General features: G+C 35.3%; 1 protein-coding gene across 7 annotated transcripts in view; it reads right to left on the bottom strand.

The window, feature by feature from the left end:
• LOC122637822 overlaps window positions 1–26947 on the bottom strand; it is a 231169-nt gene that overhangs the window by 40550 nt on the left and 163672 nt on the right. For 6 of the 7 annotated variants that reach the window (XM_043830218.1, XM_043830220.1, XM_043830222.1 and 3 more), the window contains one exon: window positions 9511–9677. The gene's annotated coding sequence lies outside the window, so the exon portion shown is untranslated. Of the gene's footprint in view, window positions 1–9510; window positions 9678–13533; window positions 13878–26947 lie in introns of those variants that run through there. The other variant, XM_043830225.1, reaches the window with a different exon arrangement.

The following is a 26947-nucleotide window of genomic DNA, read 5'->3' as shown; positions in this document are numbered from 1 at the left end:
TTTAAGTTACATTTCTAAAACTTGGCACATCATATATTTATCATAAATTTATTCTTAATAATAAATGCAGAATCAAGTTGTTTCTCGTGATTTTGAAATTACACTTGATTTTATAGCTTCCAAAATTACGCATATCAAAAGAAGACACAGAGAAGCGGCAACTAAGAGATAGTTTATTATTATTCTCAAGGAAATCATAAAGCACGTAACAAGTCGTACGAACATTGTGCTCTATAAGTGAGAAATAAATCTCGAACAAACATTGTGTTCTAAAAGTGAGAAGTAACTATGTATAAAGAAAATCAAAATTACTAGAGTACTTTTTAAAAAAGACGGATATAACTCAAGGAAAAAAGAGCATTACTTTAGTAAACATTTTTACTTTTTAACTTCAAAGAAATATATTCTTAAAAGTCTGTATTAAAACACTTTTATGAAAAAAAAATCATTATGTAGCGCGTAAGAAAGTTAAAATTTCTCAAAAGAAAAGAAATTTCATTACAATGAATAATACAGAGAAAATAAACGTAACGTAAAATTATGAAGAAAAGTAATATTTCATACAAATATTATATTTATATATATATATATATATATATATATATATACACACATATATATATATGTATGTATGTGAAAAATAACATAAAAAAATAATATCCCTAAAACACATGTAAAAGGAACGAAAGAAATGTTGTATCATTAATCGCATCGTCGTCCATCGATATCTGTTTTTCTTGACAGGATAGCTCTTTCGAACAAATTCAATAAGTATATTGACACTATCGGGAAAGAAGCAGGGCCCCACATCGAGATTACAGAGAAGTGCGAAAAAGTACATCGTAGGATAATGCTGGTTGCTGGTGGTAAGAAAAGAGGAGGAATGAAGGTTGAATCGTCGATAAAAGCGACCTACACAGAACCATTAGAACCGATCGTTGGGCGAAATAGCCTGAACGAGGAAACTTCGGAGGGTGCTGGGAAGAGTTTAGACCATGATATGCGGGAGGGATCGAATGACCTCACTATGAAAGAAGAAAAGAAACGGGAAGAGGGAATGGTGTATCCATGTATATCTCTATGAATCATAAGAGCGATCCGTTGAGAGACACGTGGACGTTCGCTATAGTGGATCGAATGTATTGGGTCGTAAAGCTGTTGATAGCTTTTCCTTCCACTCTGAGTGCGCCTGCGTCAACTCGTGGCAATATCTTTGGAGTATTACAAAGATCCCACTTCGGTGTTCCGTCTTTATGATCTGTCGCACTGGAAATTGCGAAAGAGAGGTGGTTGCTAACAAAGAGAAAACTTCTCTTCTTTTTCTTCTAATTATCTTGTTCAAACTTTACCAATCATGAGGAGTTTCTTTGTCCTTGTTTTTTTTTCTTTTTCTTTTTTTAGTTTTTTTTTTTTTTGCTAACGCACTCGTTAAATCTGTTCACGCAATCATTTTTAAAGAAATATAAGAACGTAAAAACGTAAAAAAGTATAAAAGATGAAAATAATTAATATTGATATTTTATTTTACAAAAATGTAAAAATAGATAGAATAATCTATTGATTCAATTATTCCGTAGATATAAAGGAAACTGGACCTCAGGAATAGATAATGAATCCTGCGAAGCGATCAATTTTTAAAGACGAGATCGTCCATTAGCTTTCTTCAACGGGAAATGTTAATTAAACGAGAAAAAGAGAGGAATTAGGTCGACGATTTCATCTCTTCGAAAGGAAATAGGAATGATCAAATAATGATCACCAATTAGTTCTTCGATATCTACTTAAATTTATTACTGATATTAGATTTATTAAAATTATCGATTCATATCAATACGATATACATTCATTACAAACTCGTTTTAATAGATATACATATATTTTTATAATTTCACGAATATTATCATGACCTTTGTTTTAAAAAAATATTAAGTATAATTTTAGAGTAGATATTTTATTAAGCTTTTAATGTTGATAAAACGAATCATATCGTCGATAAGAGTTTCATTTACATAAATAAATACGACAGTATTAACGCGATAGTATAATAATAACTAATGTTAAGTATTAAAAAACATTAAAATATCATATAACATATGTGTGTGAGGAAGGATAACATGTCTAGTATATGATAATAAGTTTGTGAAGGACATTTAATATTCATGAGGAACAATGGCAATTCAATAGCAATTTCAGACCATAAGACAAGTTGGAAAGACTTTTGGGTGATCATAGATTACACGAGAAAATGCGTCAATATCCCTGTTCACACTAGTACTATTGCGGTGCTAGTCGATTCGAAGGGACATCATTTTCCATCCGTAATATCGTTGGAGGCTCAGTACGTGCGGCCTGCTAATGGTGATCTACCGGATAATATAATTCATTCTCACGCACATGTGAACGTGGAGGGGAAGAGAGAGACAGAGACAGAGACAGAGACAGAGACAGAGAGAGAGAGAGAGAGAGAGAGAGAGAGAGAGAGAGAGAGAGAGAGAGAAGGAGAAAGCTGAACAGAGCCGATAGTTACGACCAACCAATGATTTACTGGTAAAGCGTTCTATTTCTGTCCTATCTGGTTATACCTATATATGTGTATATATATATATATATTTGTGTGTGTGTGTGTATTATATGTAAGTGTGGATAAGCACGAACAAACGAATGATTCGTTTTAATGTTACGGTTTCCCAGAACAATAAACAAACGCTCAAACGAAGTAAAATGAGTGGCGCCTGCGGTTAGGGAAAGATCGTACAAAATTACTATCTATTGTGATTAATTAAAGGATCAAAGTACGTAATTTCCAATTTATACTTTTCTCTAATGAAAGTTCGTCGATGATTAAATTGAACAAACAAAAGCATATATGGTTTATTAAATGGAAATGGAAAAATCGATACTTTCTTCTTTTATATTTTTGGAAAATAAAACGATTGGTACCGATCTGTTTTAACAATACAAATTATTGATATTAATATCCTAAAGTAACGTTTATAGAGATTGAAAATCATGATAACCAGACTTAGAGTCAAAGTGATCTGATGAGGTAAATTATGCATTAGACTAATAATTGATGGGATCATGAATTTCGATGGATCTAACCACAATGCTAATTTCGATCATCGAAAACTATTTTTTTCTTATGAGATTTTAAAATAAGCATTGTATAAGAATTAATACATATATTTTTAATATATAAAGATATATTTAAAGAGACTATTTTTAAGATATTCGAATAAAGAGCGTACTTAATTATAAAATACCCTTTTAGAGAAAACAGTTTTCACCGTATACAGAACATTAGAATGATAAAGCCATAGTTTTTTTTGCATTATCTCTAAGTATATCATAGTACATTTCTGTTTATTTATTCAATCTACACACATAATTTTCTAGTTGCGTTAAATATACAACTATGTTTAATGTGGAACTTGGTTATGAATAATAATGAAAAATTTATGAACCGTTGTCTGGTTTACTGTAATAAGTAGGTCGAATTCATTTTAGATCGAGATTATTCATCTTTTGTCTATAATTAATGTTTGAGTAATTAAATGATTTATGAACATATGTGAAAATTAATATTATTTAATCCTGAGTGAACGAGTGTGACGAATAACAACTTGCAATTACTTTCAGTAACTAATTATTTCATTAACTATTTAATTTTCAAATTAACAAACATCATTGCGAATTAAGAGACAATACTAGTCTGATAGAATGGGTAAAACTCGTATTACACCCACGAGGCTAGAAAGCGAGTTTGTAACGTTAGTAAGGCTAAGAACCTTCGCTTGAATTATTATTGTCAGGTCACGAAGGCGAGGCAAGATTATGGACGTTCTCCAAAACCGAAATTTCAGCCGTTCGCCAGTTATCTTGCTATTTCTCTATAGTTGAACGCGTTCCGACCTCTAACTCTAGCCTCTTCCTCTCATCGTCTTCTCTCTTGTTCCCTCTTCTTGCAATCCCCTTAGCCCCTCCTTCCTGCGTCAGTACCGGTAACCGGCCGCGGAAACTAACTTAGCCCGAGCCGTCATTTCCGGTTGGTAAGCATAACTGGTAATGCGAGCCGAACCTTGTTCGACTGTAATAACGCAAACTAATTGAGATAGATCTACGGATCTTGCGCTTCTAAAAGGCTCAAAAAACAACCTATTACGTTCTACTATAATAGTTCGTTCTCTTTACCTCTATTGATTGATCGACCGAGCGATTCGATTGACTTTGAGAAAGTATCAGGCAGGATGAATTTAAAATTGACTTAATTTTTTTTAGTTAAAAGCAAAGAGTTTATCGAGATAATATGGTATCGAGATAACATAATTCATCGTATCTTAAACGTTTTATCAGCTATATAAGCTTATTAAAATATTATTTACAATCGTGAGATGATATCGAGAAAAGTATTTGAATTTATTTTTATTATTATAAATCTCAAGTTCTTTTTTTTTATGCGTTTTTTTTCGGGAAGAAATAGTTTTCATTTTGTTTGAGTGAAATTATTATGCAAGCGGTTTAGGAATACGTAGGCTTCAATAAATACTTAGGTACATTGAAATTAATATTCGATAATGGGCGACATCGGCGAAGCATAAATCTTCTATCGGAGAGCTATTATATCCGCTTAATCGGTGGTAATAACGTGAACTATATCAGTATAATCGCGTAACATTTCTGCTTGATTACGTTTATGACGAGGCACTTTTCGACAATGCGTATCAGCGAATGCAATCGATACGAGTATAAGCGGTTACGAGACTAAGTTCGTGCTCTAAATTCATAATTATAAACCATATATAGATAGTAATCCAATCCGATTATAAGAGTACGATTGAACGAATAACTTTAAAATGATAATCGGATAATAAAATATCACGAAATTAAAAGTCATTTTATAATGCTTAATACAAAAAGTATCGGTAATGAAAAAAAAATAAATAATCGAAGAAACAATAAATTCTTTAAAGTTGAAATCATCTTTTCTTGATCATTTCATTGTCTTCTTTTTTTGTTATATAGAGGACGATCGTTATTTTTGAAAGGAGGAACATTCTCTTCAATGGTATTTATGCTGGACGCCAAACTCTACCAAAATTTATACATGTCCAGTTTGCATTATTGCACAGGAAGAGACAGAGAGAGCGAAAGAGAAAAAGAGAGAGAGAGAGAGAGAGAGAGAGAGAGAGAGAGAGAGAGAGAGAGAGAGAAAGAGAAAAAGAGGAGGGAAGGGTAAAAGAGAAAAGGAGGGAGGAGGGTAGCAGGAAGTACTATAAAGGCCGGGACGTTATTGACATTGTCAGTTGTAAAGTCGGATATATTGCGAGGTGACTGTTTATTCCCGTCTGAAATATACGTGCTACAGTCAGCGTGCTACTACGGTTAACGGGGTTAGAATGAATAATGCACCAGATTTTTCAGCAGTATCTCGAGCTATTATTATGATAAAGTATCGAAGCTTGGCCGGTGTGCCGGGTGGTAGAAAGGACATTACAAAAAGGAAAAGAACTCTCGTTGTTATAGAAGCGATCGGTGGTAAACGTAGTTAAAACGGTCGGAATCTTTTCTCGTTCTTTCTTACTCTTCTATTCTGATTTAAACGGAATGGTAAAAATTTATCGAACTTTGATATTATAACGGCGAAGATTGCGAGTAAAATTATAGGAAGTAAGTATCGTAAGTAAAGAGGAAGTTCGAAAACGCCGTATAGCTCACGTCCCAGTTAAACGATCCTGGATATTCCAATTTGAACTTCGCCATATTACTTCGAGTCGAGAAAGCTCGCAGACGTTGTCCGGGAGGAATTACACAAGCCCTTTGTAAGGAGCAACGCTTGCCGCGCGTCTTCTCGCGATTCAATTTAGCTTGGGAAAACGCGCAGAGAAATAGCATTGTTGAAAGAGGTGGAAATTTTTGGAAGGAAGGCAGGAAGGAAGGGAAGACTCTCGAGTTCGACCGACTTCTTCCTTCTCGTCTTTGATAAATTACACGGTCCTTTCATTTCTGTTTCTTCCCACAGCCAATTCATCCTTCTTCCTTTTTTTATACTTCTTTTTCCTCTTTTTCTCCCCATTTCGAGTTAGATAGCGGACTATTCCATCGTTCTCCGTGAGATCTTAAAAAATGAAAGAGAACTCGACTACTATAAGTTCGAATTCTATAAACTGATCGTAAAGAAGATAACGATCCTAGTAAGAAGAGCCTGTATCCTGAGAACCAAGTCACCTACAGCGGATAAACTGATACGAAAAGGATCTATCGTGGATCATCTTGAAGCGAAATAAGACGTCGCCAGGTTCGAATTTAACGCGTTACAGACGTATGACAAGCTATCTCGTATCGATAATTGATGCAAAGGAATAACTTGACTAGTTTATATAGACACGCTTATTGTTAGCTATAAAATGTCTGTTCTGTAATATGCTAATGGATTCGTTTCACGTTAGAAATTATCTTTTCAATGTACCGTCGATACGCTTCCTTTTTCAATCGAACTCGAATTCTTAAAAAATGTATGAAACGTTTCTCGTTAAAATCCAGAGCGGATCAAATATCGTCGGCGGAAAGTCTGACAGAATTTCGAATGACTAATGAACACACATTTATCGCGAACGCGATGTAAAGTTGACCTGATTTTCACGTAGCATACAAACCGTGTTAGTATTTTATGAAAATAAAAAAGAAACCAGGGGAAAAAAAGCAGAGACCGACATTGAATCACTCTCGCGTATAAATCCGAAGCGGACATGCAAACGTTCACGTTTGCGTACTTTTAAAATTCGCTAATGATTCGTTTAAATCGTGTGTGTATGCGCGCGCGCGCGCATGTGTGTATGCTGACAACACGTAGGTGGGGTAATAATCGCCGTAATGACAAAACAAATACGGTGTGCACGTGTGCCGTGCTTTCTAGCTCTCTCTTGTCACGAAATGTAAGCGGCATGCGGCACGCGCGTCTGGCTCTTCCTTCCGACCGCGTATTTGCGCACCGGTTTCAGTTACAAATCCACTTCGCTAAGCACGCGTGACATACGCATATGACGCCCACGTCGTTCAACGACGGACGAAGAGATTTTTTTTCATTACACCATTCTTTTCTATGTCGTTGACTTATCACCCAGCACACCCCGAATCTATGTTAACTTCTATTTTTATTTTCGAAGATATCCCAAGTTGTTTAGCAGCGAACGATTCGTTTCATAATAGAAGAAAGATAGTGTAGCTTACGAAACAGTATTCGAGAAAGGGTATACGATTTCTCTTTGAAGAACCACGTTCGAGTGTCATTAATCATGTATAACGAGAAATAAGCTTTGTTATCGATAGATCTTAAATAAATAAAAGCATGCTTTTATTTATCCGAGTTTCAAAGGATCAAGTAGACATAGAGTACATTGGATATCAAATATTTGTCGCGAATCAAAATATTATTTCACGGTAAATATTTGGAAAAACAAACGTCGAGAATTACAATACTATCGAGTGATTGTAAAATTTCATTACATTCTTCGACATAACGAAGATATCACTGAACATTCGATCGTACGAATTTTCGATTTGCATAACTTGTAAATTTCTCTTCGTCTATTCGTTATAACTGACGTATGAATCGAACATTTATGCATGTATGTATATCATTATTATGGTATAATCGGGCAGACGATAGGAAATACCTATTTCATTCTCGATCTCTCACCATGAACTCCAAGCAGACAAATAATATTAGAGTAGCACATTGCCTCGCTATATTGACTAATTGGATCATTAACTTGCCGCATCATTAATTACAACTTCTCATGTGACAACGTTCTCATGAGTCTCTCGTAGAACAATTACAGACCGTGAACTGATTCGAGGTGAACATAAGGTATCATCGAGCTTTCTTACAAGTCACCTTAACGCATGACTATGTCCTCAACGATGAAAGTCTTTTAATAAGATGTAAATTAAAATTATCGTAGAACGAAGGAATATTCGCGAACGAGAAAGTACGCTTATCTATATATAGTAGACGTTACCAACGATACCCAACCGAGGAAAATGATCGTAAACGCGAGAGTAATCCAAAATTGATAGGAACGTAAAAATAATTTTCAACAAGAACAACGTTTCAACGTTGCGCCATGTTGAATTTTACTTTTCATGGTCGTTAGGAGAAAGGGAGATAAAGAGAGGGAGAGAGAGAGAGAGAGAGAGAGAGAGAGAGAGAGAGAGAGAGAGAGAGAGAATGGAAATACGCTGCGGTGTACCACCTTGGCCAATAATTTCGGCTCTTACTGCAACATACCCGAGTATGTAGGTATCATAGATAGCAGCATAGTACACCATTGACCTCATAAGAGAACACCTTATAGCTTCGTTTATTCCATTCATTTCTCTCTCTTTCTCTCTCTCTCTCTCTCTCTCTCTCTCTCTCTCTCTCTCTCTCTCTCTCTCTCTCTCTCTCTCTCTCTCTCTCTCTCTCTCTCTCTCGTTCCCTTTTGCTTACTACCTTTCTTTTTTCTCTTTTTTTCCATTACATTTTTTCTCCTTTCATTTACTATAGTTTTCTTTCTTTGCTCGATTACCCTTTCCCACGTTTTCCCTTCTATCGAACTATTCTTTCGATACTTATATCGGATCGGTGCTGTTATTTTTCTTGCAATTGCATTAACAGCTCTTGGTGCAGCTCGTTAACTAGGATATTGCGTGAGAAAAAAGATTTTTTCTTTCTATGGTTAGTTCGATCCTTTCTCTTTCTCTCTCTTTTTCTTTCTTTCTTTTTAACCTACACGATCACCATCTATTCTTTATATTTCTCCGATAGTCAGACTTTATGTCTTATTCACCGACATAAAAATATTAAGTATAGAAAAGTGTTGTTGATGCAAAGCTCCTAGATATATACTCTAACACGTAAGATGGTTGAATTTTTCTCTTTTTTTATTGCTTCCGCGAGGAAGATCATGTGTACTTTAGCAAAACTAATACGTGGTCCAAGAAAATTAGCTTTTGCGTAGGAGTATCGTGGTGGAAATAAGAAAACCGGCTGAATCGACGAGAGGACGACAACCTTCCTAGACGATCGTCGACATATGGATGATACGTGACTCACTTGAGGTTACATATTCGCAACTTTCATGTAGGGAGGATATCGACGAGTATATACGGTGTCTCAATGTTGAACTTCCTCGACGAGGTATTAAAAAGTTTATATCCTAGTATATCTTGATGAACTTAGTTGGAAAGTTCTCTCGTAAAATATCCGATAATTAACGCATTAACGTTATCGTAAGAAGCCTAATAATGATTTTGGAAAATTTAATAGAACTTGATGTAATATTGAAATAATATCGATATATAATTTTAAAAAATAATTGCAGCTTTCTGCAAGAGATCCATGATACAAGAGTCTTTTTATCCTAGTCTATATACTCTTTTAACTTTTGAAGATAACACTTTGAAAGAACACGAGTATTATCGAGACACCTTGTATGGATAGCATAAATGCATCGGGGTGGGTTTACTCACGTCTATCGAAATTTCCTTGCCAGCGGGTCGCTGTCTCCTCACCGTTGGTGCTGCCACGAATCGATAGTCGGTGCATCAATGTGTCGCTCTTGATACCAGCCGTCCAAGGTTCCAAACCTTCGTCGTAAATGTTGTCGATGTCTTTACGTGGGTGGGTTGAACCGTCACTGGAACAGGGAAAATAGATCGTTACAGAACCGCGTATCCGACGGCTTTATGGACCAATAAACGTCTTGGGATCCAACCTCTCCTCCTTCGTCTAAAGAAGCTTATTAAAACCTATACCAGTCTTCTCATCTATCTCTCTATTTCTCTCTCTCTCTCTCTCTCTCTCTCTCTCTCTCTCTCTCTCTCTCTCTCTCTTTCTCTCGATTTTCTCTTCCTCACACGTACATTTTCGCTTATATCTATTCGGTACGATAATGTTTCCGATCAATTCGGTGATCAATGTTAAATCATACCCTTAAAATGACTAGAATGGATTATTTTATAAAAAATGTATAAATTTAGCAAAAATTTCGAAAGAATTTACCGACAGTAGGGCAAAAAATTCATCTGACTAATTTCTACAATTTTATTACTTTTATTCACAATTTTCAATAGAATATTTATTACGACTGTAGAACTATTTACAAGGAAAAAGTATTATATATACACACACACACACACACACACACACACAAAACTTGATCTAACGTCGAATACCATTAAGAATATTAATGAATTCGTTTGTAACTCATCGTACATGAGAGAAAAAGTAATGATATCGCTCAGTCGTTCGTTAAAAGAAAAATCAGGAAACCGCTCTGGTCGGATGAGGTTTCGGGCTGCTGAGCACGAACGGATTCGAATTTCGCGTTTCGTGATGTCGAAGTGCGCGTAGCACGTGCGACGTACGTTTAGCGAAGGATGAACGGAAAGGGTGGCGGTTCTCTCGTTTCGCGACTATTTCAATTTGTTCACGAATCGTAGCGCGTCGAATGAAAAAAAAATAAAAAACAAAAAAACAAAAAAAAGAGACGAGAGAAAGGTGTGACGCGTTACAAAGTTGAAATATTCAAAATTCTAACGAAGTATTATGTACTTTATAATTGATTTGTATCTAATTGTTAATGATAAAATGATATCTTTTTTTGCACAAAGAGAAAGAAACTTAAAAATATTGATAATATTGCAAGTAATTTCTCTACCAAGAGATATCCACCAATTGGCATGTTTCAGAATTGGATATAATTTTTATGATTGCAGATAAGACGGTTCATTTTCATATAATTAATTTATTTTATTATCTGACAAAATTGCACAACTTTTACGTTACGAGTCTTGCGAAAGAACCTCGAACAAGTTTGAAGTATACGAGGTATATTTTTAATTACATTCTTGCCGGCAAGAGAACAAGGAAAATATTGATAATTTTCAACTTCTTTCGTCTTTTATCCGTCTGAAGAAACTTTTCTTTTTTTCATCTCTCCACAAAGCACGACGTTTATCACACCAAAGAAAGATCGTGCGTAGCATGGATGGAATGAAATTTGAATATTTACCACAACGGTTTTCATTTCTTTTCTTTACATCTCTCCCTTTACTCGTAAATCAAATTCTTCACGCCTTTCTGAATATTACTTAGCAGATATTTACGTCGTTAAAGTGGGTATGCATTGCTTTATATCTTTTTTATCTTCTTCCAAGCTATCAATGATAAAACGAAATCTCTTAGCTATGAACGCCGCCAAAGAATCATTCTACTTCGTCGATCCTCAGAGAACTAAATACTTTCTTACGATTTACAACCGACAGACAGGATCGACAATGTCTCGACTGGCTGCATTCAGGGTTAGAATAGCCCTTCTACAAGGATAGTATATCTTATCACAACGCTTCGGTTCATACGACAAGGCAATACAGATCCAACGCCCCTTCAACAGAAACCGGCATTCCTCGACGCACGGTATCCCTCCGTCTAGCATCGACCAGACGTCTTGCTCTTTCCGTCATTGTCTTGGCACCCCTTGCTATTGGCAAAGCGTGCTTTTCGACCCGAGGAAGATCGCGCCACTCCGATTACAATAGGCCTGTTTCCTCGGCCATCGTGCCAACCCTGACGACAACGACGACGACGACGACGACGATGACGACGGCGACGACGACAACGACGACGACAACGACGTCGACAACGACGACGATAACGGCACGTTACTCTCTAAGGAATAACCCTTCTCTCCGAGCAACTCACGCGTCACTCTCTTCTTCTTTTATATTTCGAAGGATATACTTTAATATATAGATATATAGATGTATGTACATAGGTATGTAGTTATCTATATGGAAAGAAAAAGGGTGGAGACGAGGGTAATTCCAAGCTGCTCGAAAACTTCAAATATGTTCGCCCATTGACCACTACCCTTCCTTCTTTTCTTCTTTTCTTTCTTCCTTCCTTCCTTCCTTCCTTCCTTCCTTCCTTCCTTCCGCATTGCATTCCCCTAACCGACCGCCAACTATTTTGCTCTCGTTCATCCTTGACACGAGCCTTTCTCACGCGGTCCTTTTTAACCACGTTTAAAAGCACTCTTGAGTCCACCCTATCCCACGAGAATACTTTCCAGATGGTTCCTTGCTACACAGGTTTCGTCGCCTTTTTATTACTTTGGGTAGTAGATAGTTATCTACCTTCTTCGAAGGAAAAGCTCGAACTGAGTAATAGCTTAGCTATGATCATAAAAGGAAACGAAAATGGACTTCGGAATGAATGATATAAGCTTCTATCAATCGTTCTCTGTAATTTAAATTTATAACTTTTCCAATACTTAAACATGTGAAATATAAACTTGGACATTCTCATATAGAATCTCTCTATTGCACATGTAATTGTTATCTTTTTGAGTTATCTTCTTTACGTTTGTACAATTATTCAGTATAGTCATCAACATACAATAAGGAGGAAAAATGGATCGTAGAAGAAAAGTAAAAGAAGGAGAAAAGAAGATTGGCGAGATTTTACGAGAGGATCCTACTCGTTGAAAGCCTAGAAAGAGATATACTCTAGAATTATGGTCGACGATCCAGCAAGGTATAGCTGCTTTTTCAAGAAAAGCCAGCCAGTAGACATGCTCGGATAGGATGGAATCCCCGACGACGTTTTCGTCGTGCATCTCGTCCTCTCTTGAGATAGGAAAATAAGGCAAGACGAATTATGGCTCTTCGTTGACGGAAGAAACGCGTTTGTTCTGACGTTACTACGTAAACTACCATCGAGAATGCGATTAAACAATTAATTTCCAGAAGATAAAACCAGATGAAGTTTAATACTGTTTTTGAAATTTCTAGAAGGACGTTTTATCTTTCGTATTTTGCAGTAATAAAATAAATATCGTTTCTATTTCGCATTATTGCTTGGAAAGACATTGTAAATTTATTTTTAATATAATTTTTAATCAATTAGAACAGTATGCCAAGTTGTAGATACTATTTTAAGTTTTCATGGTCATTCAAGTATCGATATTCGTCTCATTGCTATTTTAGTCAAGAGAAAAGTCCAAATTGATTTGAATGCTATCTAAAATACCGATTTGAATGTAGTAAGAAAAATTAATAGAGCAACTATTAATAGAAAAATCAATCGTAATAATCACGTACTGTCCTAAGAATTTATAACATCTTCGAGAAATTTAGGAGTAATAAAATTAATAAAAACTTATTTGGCTATAAAAATTTCGGATATTTTCGCGCTATTGAGTATGTCGAGATATAGCGTTAGATGATATCGTTATCGTATCTCAGAAGCTTCGAGCGAGCTACGATAGAAAATATTGATTCCGTCAAGTCGTAGTATTCGTAAGGAGAACGAAAAAAATGGAATCAAATTTTCCAAGATCTTCCTTCATTTTTCTTATCCATTTCATTATAATATCCTCATAGCATGAAATATTTTCTCTACTCTTTCATTCTGATCACTGATCGAACGATTTCATCGAATAATATTAATTTCTTCTCTTCGTATACGTACATACATATATATTTACTTACAAAGTCTAATTCGAATTTATTATTAATTAAAAATCCAACGATTTCTCCTTCTCAATTTCACTTTATTTTTAATAGGCACAAGCACAACGATAATATATCAAACACTGAACCGGATAAAACGATATACACGACACGGCAGAGTTTAAGCCGCCTGTAAGTGAATAACGAGTGTTATCGGTCGATACGTTATCATAATACGGCGTTACTCACGTTACCGAGTTAAAAAAAGAAAATCGCGGAACAATCTTTCGTATTACTCAACGGAGACCGATGAGTTACTATGAATGAGTGACGGATAGGGAATTTTAAGTTTTTATATAACGCTTTCAAATTTTGACAATTTTCTTATTTCTAAAATAGAACAAAAAATAGGAAGAAAGAAAAAAAAATGTTTCAGGATAGCGAAATGACTAAATACGCGTGAAAAAAAGAAAAAAAAAAAAGGAAAAAAAGAACAGAGACGTTTGCACGTGAAAGTTGGCTCGAAACGACGCTCAGAGTACGATCAGGATGTAACGGATAAGCCTATAAAATTGTTGAGCGACAAGGAACAAGGGCAGCGATGCTGCCCGACCATGAATCACGGTTCACCCGAGGAAACTTTTTCCAACTCGCGTCTCTACATGCCACCGAGCGAGACGCGAACGTGTAGATAGATGTATAGATAGATAGAACACGCTAGCTCTCGTCTATATTCGATAACTGGAAGCATGTTCTTTCATGCGTATAAAACATCCATTCTCACGTGCATGTGTCTCTTATTTTCGATTCTATATCTTTCTTTTACGAATGTATATCGTTTTTATTCACAGATTAAATAATATCTTTATGAGAACGGAATAAGAACGAACAAACAAAGATGAAAGGAAAAAGAGATTCGTTTTAAAGAGAGGTTTTTCACAACTTTTTTCAAGTAACGAAAAATGCATTTAAGAAAGAAAGAAAAAGAGAGAGAGAGAGAGAGAGAGAGAGAGAGAGAGAGAACGAGGTGCAAAGAAGTAGGATGACTCCCCGAGGAAAGGGTGAATGTTCTCTTCTCGAAATGAAATTCTGACCGGGACTCCTGCTAGGTCATAAATCGACATAGACGTCGAGGATGGGGTTGAGTGGGTACGTCAAAGTAAATGAAACAAGCGTTTGCACGCGAGCGAAAGGATCGAGCCATTATCGACTAGTTTCCGTTCCTTTGAGTATGCTTATTCGACTGATAAAAATGTGAAAAAACGTACAGTGATAGTTACATATTGTTATATGCATGTATCTATAATTAATGTAAATAGGACATAACTCAAGATCTTTTTAATTAATATGTTTGTAAATTGATCAAACAAATTCAAATTCGACAAAGTATTGGAATATTTTTTAATATATTGAAAATAAAACTATGATAATCGTATGGCTAATAAAACGGATTAAATCAACGATGTTTATTTAATTTATAAAACTAATAACTAAATTTGTAAATATTATTTTATCATTATCGGGTTATTTTAAGATGATTTATTTATCACAGCTAATTTTTGTTACTATCGGATAATGTTTTATTTAAAAGAGAAATAGCTACCTTGATCTTGATTAAAATGATATTCCTAGCGGAGAATAAAATCTTACGAGTAATTTTCTTTATCACTTTTCACGAGAAACCAATAAATCTTCAAATAGTAGAATAGACGAAAAGTATTCCGCGTACTTTCGTGAACGAAAGAGAACTGCTTCTTCCAAAGAGAACGTCCAATCGTTGGCTTATATCCATTTTACTCGATGTCGCTGCGCATAGAAAACTGATCAAACTGTATTCTTTTCCATCCGTTATTCAATTTCGAAATAAAATATTGCGGTCAGACGAATATAGAAATATTACCAATTACATTTATACAAAATAATAGAATAAAAACAATTTTTAATAATATTTTCGATAGCTTCCCTTCATAAAAGGTTTTGAAGAACGCATTTATACTACGTACAAATATCTCATCAGTTTTTTTATTGTTCATTAAAATTCACAATATAAAATTATTTTCATTGAACTTTTTAATAGATTCGTATTTGGCCGAACCTCTTGTACTTTATCGTGTATTTAAGTATCCATAATTCCAACTTTATCAATATAATTTTATATTTCGATTAATCAATAGTTGAAACTGGTCGATGAAATGCAAAAATATTCTGTATTTGCGGTCGATGTACTGTTAAATCGATATATATAGACATATATTGTTCGATATTGTGCCTCCCACGATAATAAGTAACGAATGCCGCTGAGAATCTAATACTAGTGCTTTGCTATGTATCTACATGCAGACATACATATATACATACATACTTACATATATATATATTTATATATATATGTATATCTACATAGCGGCGAGCTAATCGCGATTTCGGCGATTATTCTACTGCGAAATGATACCGTTGTTTTAGCATAATTAATGGTAGTCGCCAAATTAAAGCCATTCTACCGTGAGCCATATTCTCTTTCGCGATTGTACGTGCACGGTAGTTGATACGAATTCTTTCAATTCTCTTCGATAAATTTATGATATCCTCTACCATTTTAACAACAATAGATCGCATTTTACAACATTCATCGGCTTATATACCCACATCAGATTTTTGCGTTAATGAACTATTATGAATTAGTCATTTAATGATGCTGTAGAAATTAATACTATAGAAAAATATAAAATTTTATTGGATTTTAAACAATACTGTACCATATATTATACATATTTTTTGTGTTATAATTAATATAAAAAGTTTCATGTGTTAGTAATTAATATAAAAAGTCCTATGTAAATTTTCATTTTTCTTATTTTTCTTTTATGCAGAACTTTCGATATAAAGGAATATGTTTTATCAAAGCAAGGACTGTAAATGTACGCTCGAAAACACATCGAGGTAACGTTCCTAAATTTAATGGCTTGTCGTACGGACCTCTGCACTGCTGGACCGACAGTGTCTGATATTGGCGAGGGATGAATTAATCAGCGCAGAAGAGCCACGTATGCACGCATCTATTCTCCCCCGTTTGTTACACACACACACACACACACTCTCTCTCTCTCTCTCTCTCTCTCTTTCTCGTGTGGAGACACCCGTGCATCCGTGAATATTCTGAAAGAATGATCATCCGTGCGTTCTCCAACACGTGGGACAATAGTTTTACCTGGTGGAAAGGTTAAGCGATAAGTGACAACACGAAAGATATCAATTATACAGTGATAAAATCATTTCATTTGTGATACTTTATCCTGTAGTACACAATTATTTTTTAATATGGTAGTAATTATGCTTCATTAATTATTCAAGAGTTTCGAATAACATTGTTGCGTTAGATCAAACTGATTTAATTTAATAAAACTACGCTTATTAAATTAGATTTATCTAAATTATTCGGAAAAAATTATCCAAGTATTTCACAAGAAAATATTCGTTTCGTTTGATGATCCGATAATTACTCCGGTCACGTAAATTTCTTCGTTTCCTGATCAATTCGAAAGCAACGATTTTGTCGAAACGAACTTACTATCGATGCGTTTCCGTTCGATTAACAACAAACTACCATTCTCAATAGTGTTATCGCTTTACCATACTGTTTCGAACTTCTCAGTCTGGCTATTCCATTTCACTCGGATTTGCTACCGGGTATAACAAAATATTTGAATATCTTCCTTTCTGTAGATAAACGATGTTAAAAAAACAGTAGCTAAATGTACATGAAACTTTCAAAGCGCATGCGATACGTTAAATAAATGTTTAATATTATCCTAGAAACATGGAAGTTTAATATTTATGAAAATCGAAAAATTTTTTTTAAACTTACTGATATTGACGGAAGTAAAGGACCAAGAGAAATTTTGTAATGAGTAAGCGAAAAGGCAGGGTAGGAGAAGAGAGATGAAAGAGAGAACAGAGATATTGTTCTCATAGCTGAGCAATTACGCGCGATGCAAGTAGTCGCGTGGAACAAATCCATTGTTTAAAATACGTACCATCGCACGATTTAATATGTTCCTATAGCATACTACTGTGATGGAAGTTATCATATATATTGTATAAAATACAAGATACATCAGCGAATGAAAATGATGGAACGTCGTGTAAATTACTGTGCTTGTGGAAAAACTTGATACGCTCTTTTAATATTTATTCAATTTAATATATGTTCAGTTTTATAAATATATTTATTAATTTTAGAAAATACAACGTGAACGCATCTATATAATATATGTGTGTATGTGCGTATATTGAACGGGAGGAGAACAATTGACAATTTTTAATAGTTAGTCGTGGGATGGAATAATTTCGACACACAATACGAGCCAAAACCGAAGCGGCTACAAGACCGAAGTTCTTCGTTTCCATTAAACTGCTTCCGTACCAGCAACTTGACGCAAAGTCGCCGTAATTAAAGCAAGAATTGGACGTACCGCGTTTGCGGCAGGAAGGAAGATTCCTGCCAGATTTTCAGACCTCGAGAAACCCGTATTGTTCCCAACTTGTTCGCCGTTCTATCACAAAACTGGAAACAATGATTGACTTTTCTACCTGGCACACGATGAAAGGAGTTGTTCATTTCTTTCATGTTTCGCAATGTATTTATAAAAAAAATGTTACATTTCTCGATTGTACGATCAGAATGTATTGTTAAATATTTTTCAACCTTAACGATTTTCTCGCTGTTTGGAATTAATTTTTTTTTTCTAAATGATCCTTAGATATTATCGCATGTAATTTTACGTGATATTAATAACAATTATGCGGTGGTATTGTTGCCAAGAAAAAGAGATATTTAAATATAAATATGCATACATAGATCCATGTTCTTTTTGTTTCATTCAGCAACCTTTAACTTTTCTTGTCATTCTCTCCTTTCTTAAATATATTACTTCTTAACGGTCGTGTTTAGACTTTTTCTATAAAAATTTTATATCTAACAACTAAGTTGTTCTATCAAAGAAGGATAGCTAAAAAAATGTGGAGAAATATATGAATGTAAATCGATATTTATCGACGATGTTTAACTAACAAAATCCAATGAAATTTCTCTAGCTTTATGACTACAGTTTTCTTTTTTAAAGAAATCGATATCCTATTGGCAAAAAAAGACTTTACGTTATATTTTTATCTCAATATTGACTATAAAAACGTAGTATGCAGAACGCACTAATACCAATACCCAAATCAATATTATAACACAAAGATATAAATGATCGCAGTAGTAGGAAGGTTAAAAATTTCTCAAATAAAATTCGCAATTGCTTTAGAATTTTTTATAAATTTTTCTTATGTTTTTCTCTCGTTTATATGTGTACGACTACATTTATAAAAATAATATGGATTTTTATAAAATTTGTGAGGAATCGATTCCCCTATGTTTTCTTTACTCTGTTTTTCTTACTTTCGTTCATCGAAAAACGAATTACAGGAGTAATATCTACTGTATCAAAGATTACATTCTCGAAACATATATACGTAACAAATGTACGTATATAGATAACAGTACATTACTATAAACTTTTTACAACATAATAAAAAAATATACAATATATTACACGTCATTTATCGTAATTCATTTTTCTGTATTCATTCATCGAGATCATTAATTAGTAAACTGTTTTCCTCTTCCTTCAATCTCTCTCAATTTTATTTTCTCTTTTTCTTAAGGTAAATTTTTTCCTTGAAAATTAAAACCTTCTATTTTCTAGAGATTAATGAAAAATTTACGAGACATCGAACTTCCGAAAACTTTGTTCGGTATAAAGACTCAGAAGAAAAAGGAGAGAGAGAGAAAGAAAAATAAAAAGGGAAAAAGAGTAAGGGGGGGCAGGGTAGGAGAGAAAAGTTGAAAAAGTGAAGGGATAAAAACAAGTGTCAAGACAGTAGAATTTTCTTCCCGTATTTTCAACGAAATTTTTTACGATAATGCACTCGCTTCGAAGAATTACATCATCAGTGTACTCGATCATCGTTCTCGAATCGTTGGAATTGTGTAATAGAAGAAAAATGATGGGAAAGGAAACTGATATACCTCAACATTTCCTGAGTCTACTTTTACGTTTTTTACGAAAGAAAATCATGTATTGATTTACATAGTTGATCAATAAAAATGAATAGAATTTTCGTAGAAGACACGAATGTAAATTTACGAACAAACAGTTACGCGATAAATGGGGAAACTTTCGCGCTTAATAAAATACATAACTTTGATCTTAAAACATATCTTATGCGATCAAGGACCCTTCGTTGTTCGTTCGAGACATCGTATTGAATTTCGATTTTATTGTTTCGAACTAAGAAATTTGAATTCCGTTCGAATAGAACATCGAGAAGAAATTGAGAACCATCGGGGAGATAGAAGGAAATCGTTGTCTACGGATGAATCAGAATTTAATAAAGTTTCTCCCGAATGGAATCCGATATGTCAGCCAGCGGAAAAGCAAAGTTGTAAATCCCGCGATGCACTTGGGGGCATCGTGAAACGCGCCGCTATATTTCCGCCGAGATGGCCCATGTCCAATTCGTCGAATCGAAGGAAAATTTATGGAGACACTAAAGCGTAATCTAAGAAAATCTAAACTAAACGAAGCGCTTCTCGATAAGGGAAACGAGATGCAGTAATAGTTCCCATAAAACGATAGGACGAACGATTGGACCTTTTTTGTTTATCCTCGAAGAAAAAAACGACTCGTTTAATATAAAATAAAAACGTTTCAAAGGATTTGAAACCAGAGAAGTTAAAGAAATAAAGAGACGTCGCTTAGAGATCGTTAAACGTTGCATTAAAGACAAGCTTTCATTTAGAAACATACATAATATTCGAAATAAAGTCAAACGAAAACAATCGTACTCGTTGAGCCACTCTAAGAGCATTAATGTGTTCCTCATTGTATCTCTCTCTTTCTCTCTATTTATCTATCTATCTATCTCTATTTGTGTCTCTAACACGTATAACTTTCAAGAGGTTTCTCTTAACACTGAATGTATGTTAAAGAAGTTCTCGCCTTTGCACTTACTTTTAGACAAAGACGGTTTCTCCGTAATCGAGTCCACTCTCTTCTCGTTTGATATGTCTTATCGTAATCGAGTGCGCAATTACAGGACAAAAGCACTGAAAGCAACGACGTCGTCGTCTTCCTTCTTCTCCTGCTCATGGATCCTGCTTTTCTCAGAGGAGATTCTCGCTTAAGGTTAACCGAGGCAAATACAAGTATTGTTTCAATGCTTCCACCGAGGTTCTCATTGTTTTCCGTAGGATGAATATGTCCTATGCTGGGAATGTGGTGTATCCTTTCAAGTGAACCATCGAGGGCGGAAAACGTTTCTCATGGTGGACATCCACTGTGTTCTACGATTGGGATGGTTCGAGACTTGGAATCGCGAGACTCGACAAAGGATCCGCCTACATTTTCCCTTTCTGTCTTTCTCATCTCTTGTCTCTCTCTCTCTTTCTCTCTCTCTCTCTCTCTCTCTCTTTCTCTGTTAGGGTGGCTGCTTTCTCCGCAATACGACGCCCAATACATGTTCTCTATCTCGGTTGGAGAATCTCGCATATAGGTCAACACCCTTGAGAGAGTGGTGGAATACCACCGAAGGGTACGTTAGTACTGAATTATTGAATCACTATAGTTCACGATATCGCCGTGGCACATTAACGAGCTACTACGTCGACCATTACGCCTCTCCAGTCCAGCCTCCAGATCTCACTTTGTAGTATAAGTAAGAGAGACTGATCGCTTCGAAGCAACCAACGAACACACTTGGCTGAGTTCGATAGCGCTCTCGTAAAACGATTCAATCTGAGGCGTTAGACGAGCTTTGATTGGGAGAATGAAAGAGAGAGAGAGAGAGAGAGAGAGAGAGAGAGAGAGAGAGAGAGAGAGAGAGAGAAATTCAACGCTCTTCAAATGAGAACACTACCGCCACTGGGGAATTCTTCGCTCATTCATCCAGTTAAACGTACGATTAATGCTTCGTTAATGAGTTTGTATAACTTCCCGGTATTCCAGAAATCTAATTAACTTTTCCCGAAAATTCGGGGTTTCCACTTTTTTCATCTTATAAATGAATCTCACAAAAAGAGCTTAACGTTTTCTTTGGTTTACTGAAGTACGATGAAGTACTTTTAACCTGACATTTGGCCGTAGGTATTCCCAAAATTCATTGTACTGAAATTGTTGTTAAAGTATTCGAGATAATGTTATTTCGTTTAAACTTAAAATATTAATTCGACGCGTAATTATTCCTCGTGTTTAGAAGTTCAACAGGTACACGAAAAGTTAAGAGCCAAATGTCTTTCCGTTTCCTCGGACAATAACGATCAATTTAGAGAGGAGTAATAAAAATCAATCGGACGAATTAAGTTATCAATTTGCAACAACATCAACGCGAGCAATATTTCTAGTTGATCGAGATAAAAGATACGTGTCGTTTCGTTCCCGAGACGGCTATCGAGATATCGCGTGACTCGTTTCGATGTCAAGATCACGATTTCATAGCGTATACCAGTTAATGTAATGAGAATGTTCCTGTGAGGTCTAAAGTTACGATGTAAAACGAGAGATGTAGGAAAAATATTCGACGATTTTTGCGATCTGTATTTACGCGAGAGAAAATATAACGAAGTCGAACGATCGAAAAAAATCGTGGACAAATATAAACGGAGAGAACGACGGGTTTATCGAAACTATGTGCTGAATGTAGTGATTAAAATTACCGTAACGAAGAAACAAAGCGAAATCGGATTATTTCGATTGCGAAACACATGAGTCACGCTTAATGACCGTCACTTCCGCACTGAATCATCATTAAGATCAAAAAACGATGGGTGCGAGAGAAAGAGCGACTGCCGATTATCGTTCGATTGGAAAAAGTCTGAAATAGTCGAACCGGATCGTCGATAGGACTAACGATTAAAGGAAATTCGAGCTCCCCTATCCCTACAGTTAACTTCCTTTGTTTCCCCTCTTGAAATGGTCGATCAATTACTTTGATTTATTTATGTGTCTATTTCCTAGATATCGTGTGAGATTTATGCGTGAAAAATAACGAGCAAGAGAATCATGATATATCGATAGTTAGAATAATAAAGTAATTTAGATCTATCGTTATATTGTCATATTACATAAGAAATATATGTTTTCATATCTGTTACATATCTGCTATCGATCTACATGCATATATACACGTAGGTAGATGCACATTGATATTTTCTTCTATAATAAAACATAGTGTACGTTTCGTTTGAGAATTATAAATGATTTGTATCGCTACCGTTAATGTTTACTTTTCTTATACTCTGAATATTTCACGATAAAGTATCAACGAAACTACGATTCCAAGGAACGGAGAATAATTACATTTCCTAATTTGCTTTAATTTATTCGCGAGACGATAAAAACGAACTATCTAAATATGGCAATGATGAGAACAACAGCACGCCCCCTCCTTTTTGTGTCATCGACAGAATAAAACAATGAAGACTGATATTACTCAATCAATATTTGCTTCTAGATATTTCAAATTTTCAAATATTTAAATAATTTTTAACATATGAATTTCTGCAAAGCAGATTTTGAGAACAATGAAGTTTAAGTGACATTATTAAAGTATAAAATAAAACTCCATTTGTATTTCTAATAATTACGGAATACTTAATACGCATACAATTAAAATGGAGATTTGACAGGATAACAGAAAAATTAGTTTGATTTATTACACGTACAATCAATACAGCGTTTTGGTGCATCAATAAAATTAATTAATTCATATTATTTGTAAATTAAAATTTAATAAGATTCATATCTCGTTAATAGGACAACATCTTATAGGATGAACAACATTTTTGTTACAAAAAGAAAGGCAGAAAGAGAAAAGAAAGAAATGGAAAAGGAACGAATTTTCATTTATGTACATTACATATGCGCATAATTGTCAGGTTGAACTTCACCAAGTGTTCTAATTAAAAATTTCTTCAAGAACTTGAGAAATTTTGAAGAAGGTTGTACTAGTTATAAGATAAAATGCGTTAAGCTGTTACGAGCGATCATATAGACGTTACTTACGAAATTGGACGAGGGAGAAAGAGAAAGAGAAAGAGAAAGAGAAAGAGAAAGAAAGGAAGAGAAAGAGAGAGGAAGAGTGAGAGAGAAAGAGAGAGAAAGAGAGAGAGAGAAAGGGTGATAGAAAGAAAGAGGAACGGACAGGGTAAAAACGGTTGGTTTAGGATGTTCCCAAAAGGAAGAAAAAACGAGTTGAACGGGAGAAAAAGATCCGGTCTCTGGTTTTTTGCGTTGGTTGGACGTTTGTTGTTTAAAGCGATATCACCGTACACTGCTAAAAGGGAAACGCATTCTCTCTCGACAATATTGTCTTCGTGTAATTAAACGCAACTTCGTTTCAGCTTACGACGAAAGTGCCGGCTTGCACGGAAGGTGCAACGGAAGAAGAAGAGGGTGCACGGAAAATGCTTTCAGACAATTCTCCTCTACGCCGAGGTATAACTTCTTCGCCTCTGGCGTATTCTCTATTGATTCACGCTGGGGCTAGTTGGAACACGTCCGAAAGTAACGGAGAAGGGCAAGACAGAACGAGCAATAGAAAGGAAGAATTATATGAAGAGGGTAAGGAATACGTAGACTTTTATTTATGGATGCTTACTTCAGCAATTAATTCACCGATCGGATGAGCACGCTTTTATTCGTTATACGACACACTTTTAAGCTTATTTCGTTTTCGTTTCTACGTCAAAGAGAGAAATAAAGAGAGAAAGAGAAAGAGAGAGAGAGGTGAGAGGGGAAGGGAGAGAATTTAAACACATTCTGTTACCCTGCTAAGCGATGCATCGGCCTTGTAAACTTCGAGACAGTTTCTCTCGGTTTTAGATGAAGGAAATTGCACTCTTTTTTGTTTGGTCAACTACTATCCTCGAGTAAACGACTAGTACCGTATGACGTTTAATATTAACTCCTCGGAGTTTACTGTCTCGCGAAGTTAAATGTACGTGTTAGGAGATATCTGCCTTGAGCATATAGACGCTGTTGCGTCCTGTCTACATTTTTGGTAAATAAGAGGAGAAAACTTCTCGAAAGATCTACAAACGTATACTAAAATTGCTTGATCTCTCAACACCTCGTTAAAAGTCCAAGAACAGAAAATGAACGAGACTGAGCTATCTCGTTTATATATTAATGTTTGACAAGTTTTTGACAAAATTATGACCATTATCATTTATACCATTGGGTTCGCCTTAACAATTTGACATGTATAATCTTTCCAAAAACGTATTTTACAAAGATAGTTCGGTGTGGGGACGATTTTTCACAACGTATAGAGTCTCCTTAATGTAAAATAAGGCCGGAAGGAGCCTTAAAGTACCACCGTCTATTGGAAAGAATTTTTAAAATCGTTCGGGTAGTCATAGGTTCATTTATTTCCACGGTACTACGAACACGAACGTTTTTGGTATCCAAGATTTCGTGCAAACTCGTATCTGCCTCGCGACCGGAAAGAATTTAACCGAAATCGGCTACTTGCATCTTTTTTTCTTTTTTTTTCTTCTCTTTCCTTCTTACCGCCCAATCTCCCTCCCATTCTTTCCTTTCCTTTCCTTCCCTTTACTTTACTTTAGCTCGAAGCGTATAGAAAAGCTTTAGCAAAGGGGTAATAAAGGATCTGTCAAGAATTTGGCGGCCATTTTTCTTCATTGGCGTACTCTATTTCCTGCCTTAGCGAACGATATCGATGTCTTTGTCTCTCTTTTCTTTTCTCCTACCCTCTCCCCTCTCATTTTCTCTTCTTCTTGGTATTTCTCCGTATCTCCTAGAGTACCCATCTCTTTCTCTCTCTCTCTCTCTCTCTTTCTATTTTTCTTCTCTTCCGCTCCATTTTCTTTCCGTCTTCTTTGAATTCCGAAGCAACTTTGCGCTATCCGTCCCATTTTCCTACGGCGTTTCCTCTAAAACGAAGGACCTCACACCTTCCTAGTTGCTAACGGTTGGTATGCGGTAAGAAAGTGTTTTTCGTGTGCGTGTGCCTCAGGGAGATCGATCGAGGCGAAGCAGAGGAAAAAGAGAGGGGAAGGAAAGCAGAGGGAGAACCGTAAGCATCTCATTGATCTCGTTTCATTCCTTCGCTTCGTTATTTTGCGGCAGAACGAAGGAATAACTTGGAACGGTTGATATAAGGTTTTCTGTATTATAAATTTTATCGATTATAGCCGCTGGAAATTATATCAGAATATTCAAAGGTAAAAACTGCGACGAATCCATATAAAAATTTCATTTGTAACATTTCGTTAAAATATCAAAATGTTACTTAAGTACGATTTTTGTATCAGAGGAATATGATAAAAAAAAGATTCTTCTATCATAACATATAAATTCTTGAGAAGATCTTGCCAAATCCAGTTTTATTTTTAACAAAATTATATCAATGTTTTACTTAATTAAAAGATCTCAAAAGCTTGCTTGATTTCTTATCAGTCGTATGAATATCTTCTTATAAGCCGTTGAGCCACCTTAATTGCCGCTATGTATCCGCGTGTAACATTATGATTAATGAACGTATCCGCTATAGAAACGTTTAGTGAATCTGCTTCGTTTAATTATTCTCTTCTTGTTACTGTAACATGCTTTACGTAAAATGTTATGCATGAAATTCGTCGGCTATTATTATTTGAAATATCATCCTTACCTAAAGCATATATTATTCGTATAGATAATACGAAACGTACTCTTTGTTTAAATTACAAATTTTAATGAAAAGTGTCGAGAATTATTTAACCATAACTCGAAATATACAAAGTCAGAAATTAATTTAAAATATTCAAACGCTAAAAACTTTAATATTTCAAAAGAGAACGAATTTCACACTGAATCTGATAAATAAAAAATATCGTATTAAACAATTCATCGCAGCTTTCTTATTTTATTCATTCGGCATTTCTAAAATTGCCTTTGCTGATTCCACGCTGTGTCTGATATCCTTCTTATTTTGGCTATCTCTTTCTCTTCTCTTCTTTTTGTTCCATGGCCCATTCTATTCTTTCTATTCAGAATAAAACGGTTGAGTTGTGCGGATTTAGACGTAATGCGCGTAAGTTTCACGAAAAAGTTATCATCTTATTCGCCTTCGTTGCTCCACCTACCTAACCAGATTCTCTCTCTCTCTCTCTCTCTCTCTCTCTTTCGCTCTCTTACGTGAACGCCGTGTGCGCGCGTGCACCCAACGATGCACGAGGTACTGCTCCTTTTTCGTTCTCGCTATCCGTTGTTTCAGACGAGGTCCCTTCAATGAAAAGCTCCGACCTTTATACTGTTTATCTGCACAGTGCGCCACGTGAATTTCCAAGCCGTATCTGGAGAGACTGAAATAAAGGAAGGTAGAACACAAAAAGGGAAAAAGCATACGT

This window comes from Vespula pensylvanica, chromosome 2 (genome assembly GCF_014466175.1).
Source record: "Vespula pensylvanica isolate Volc-1 chromosome 2, ASM1446617v1, whole genome shotgun sequence".
NCBI lineage: Eukaryota > Metazoa > Arthropoda > Insecta > Hymenoptera > Vespidae > Vespula > Vespula pensylvanica.
This window is presented reverse-complemented; position numbering and strand designations above follow the sequence as displayed.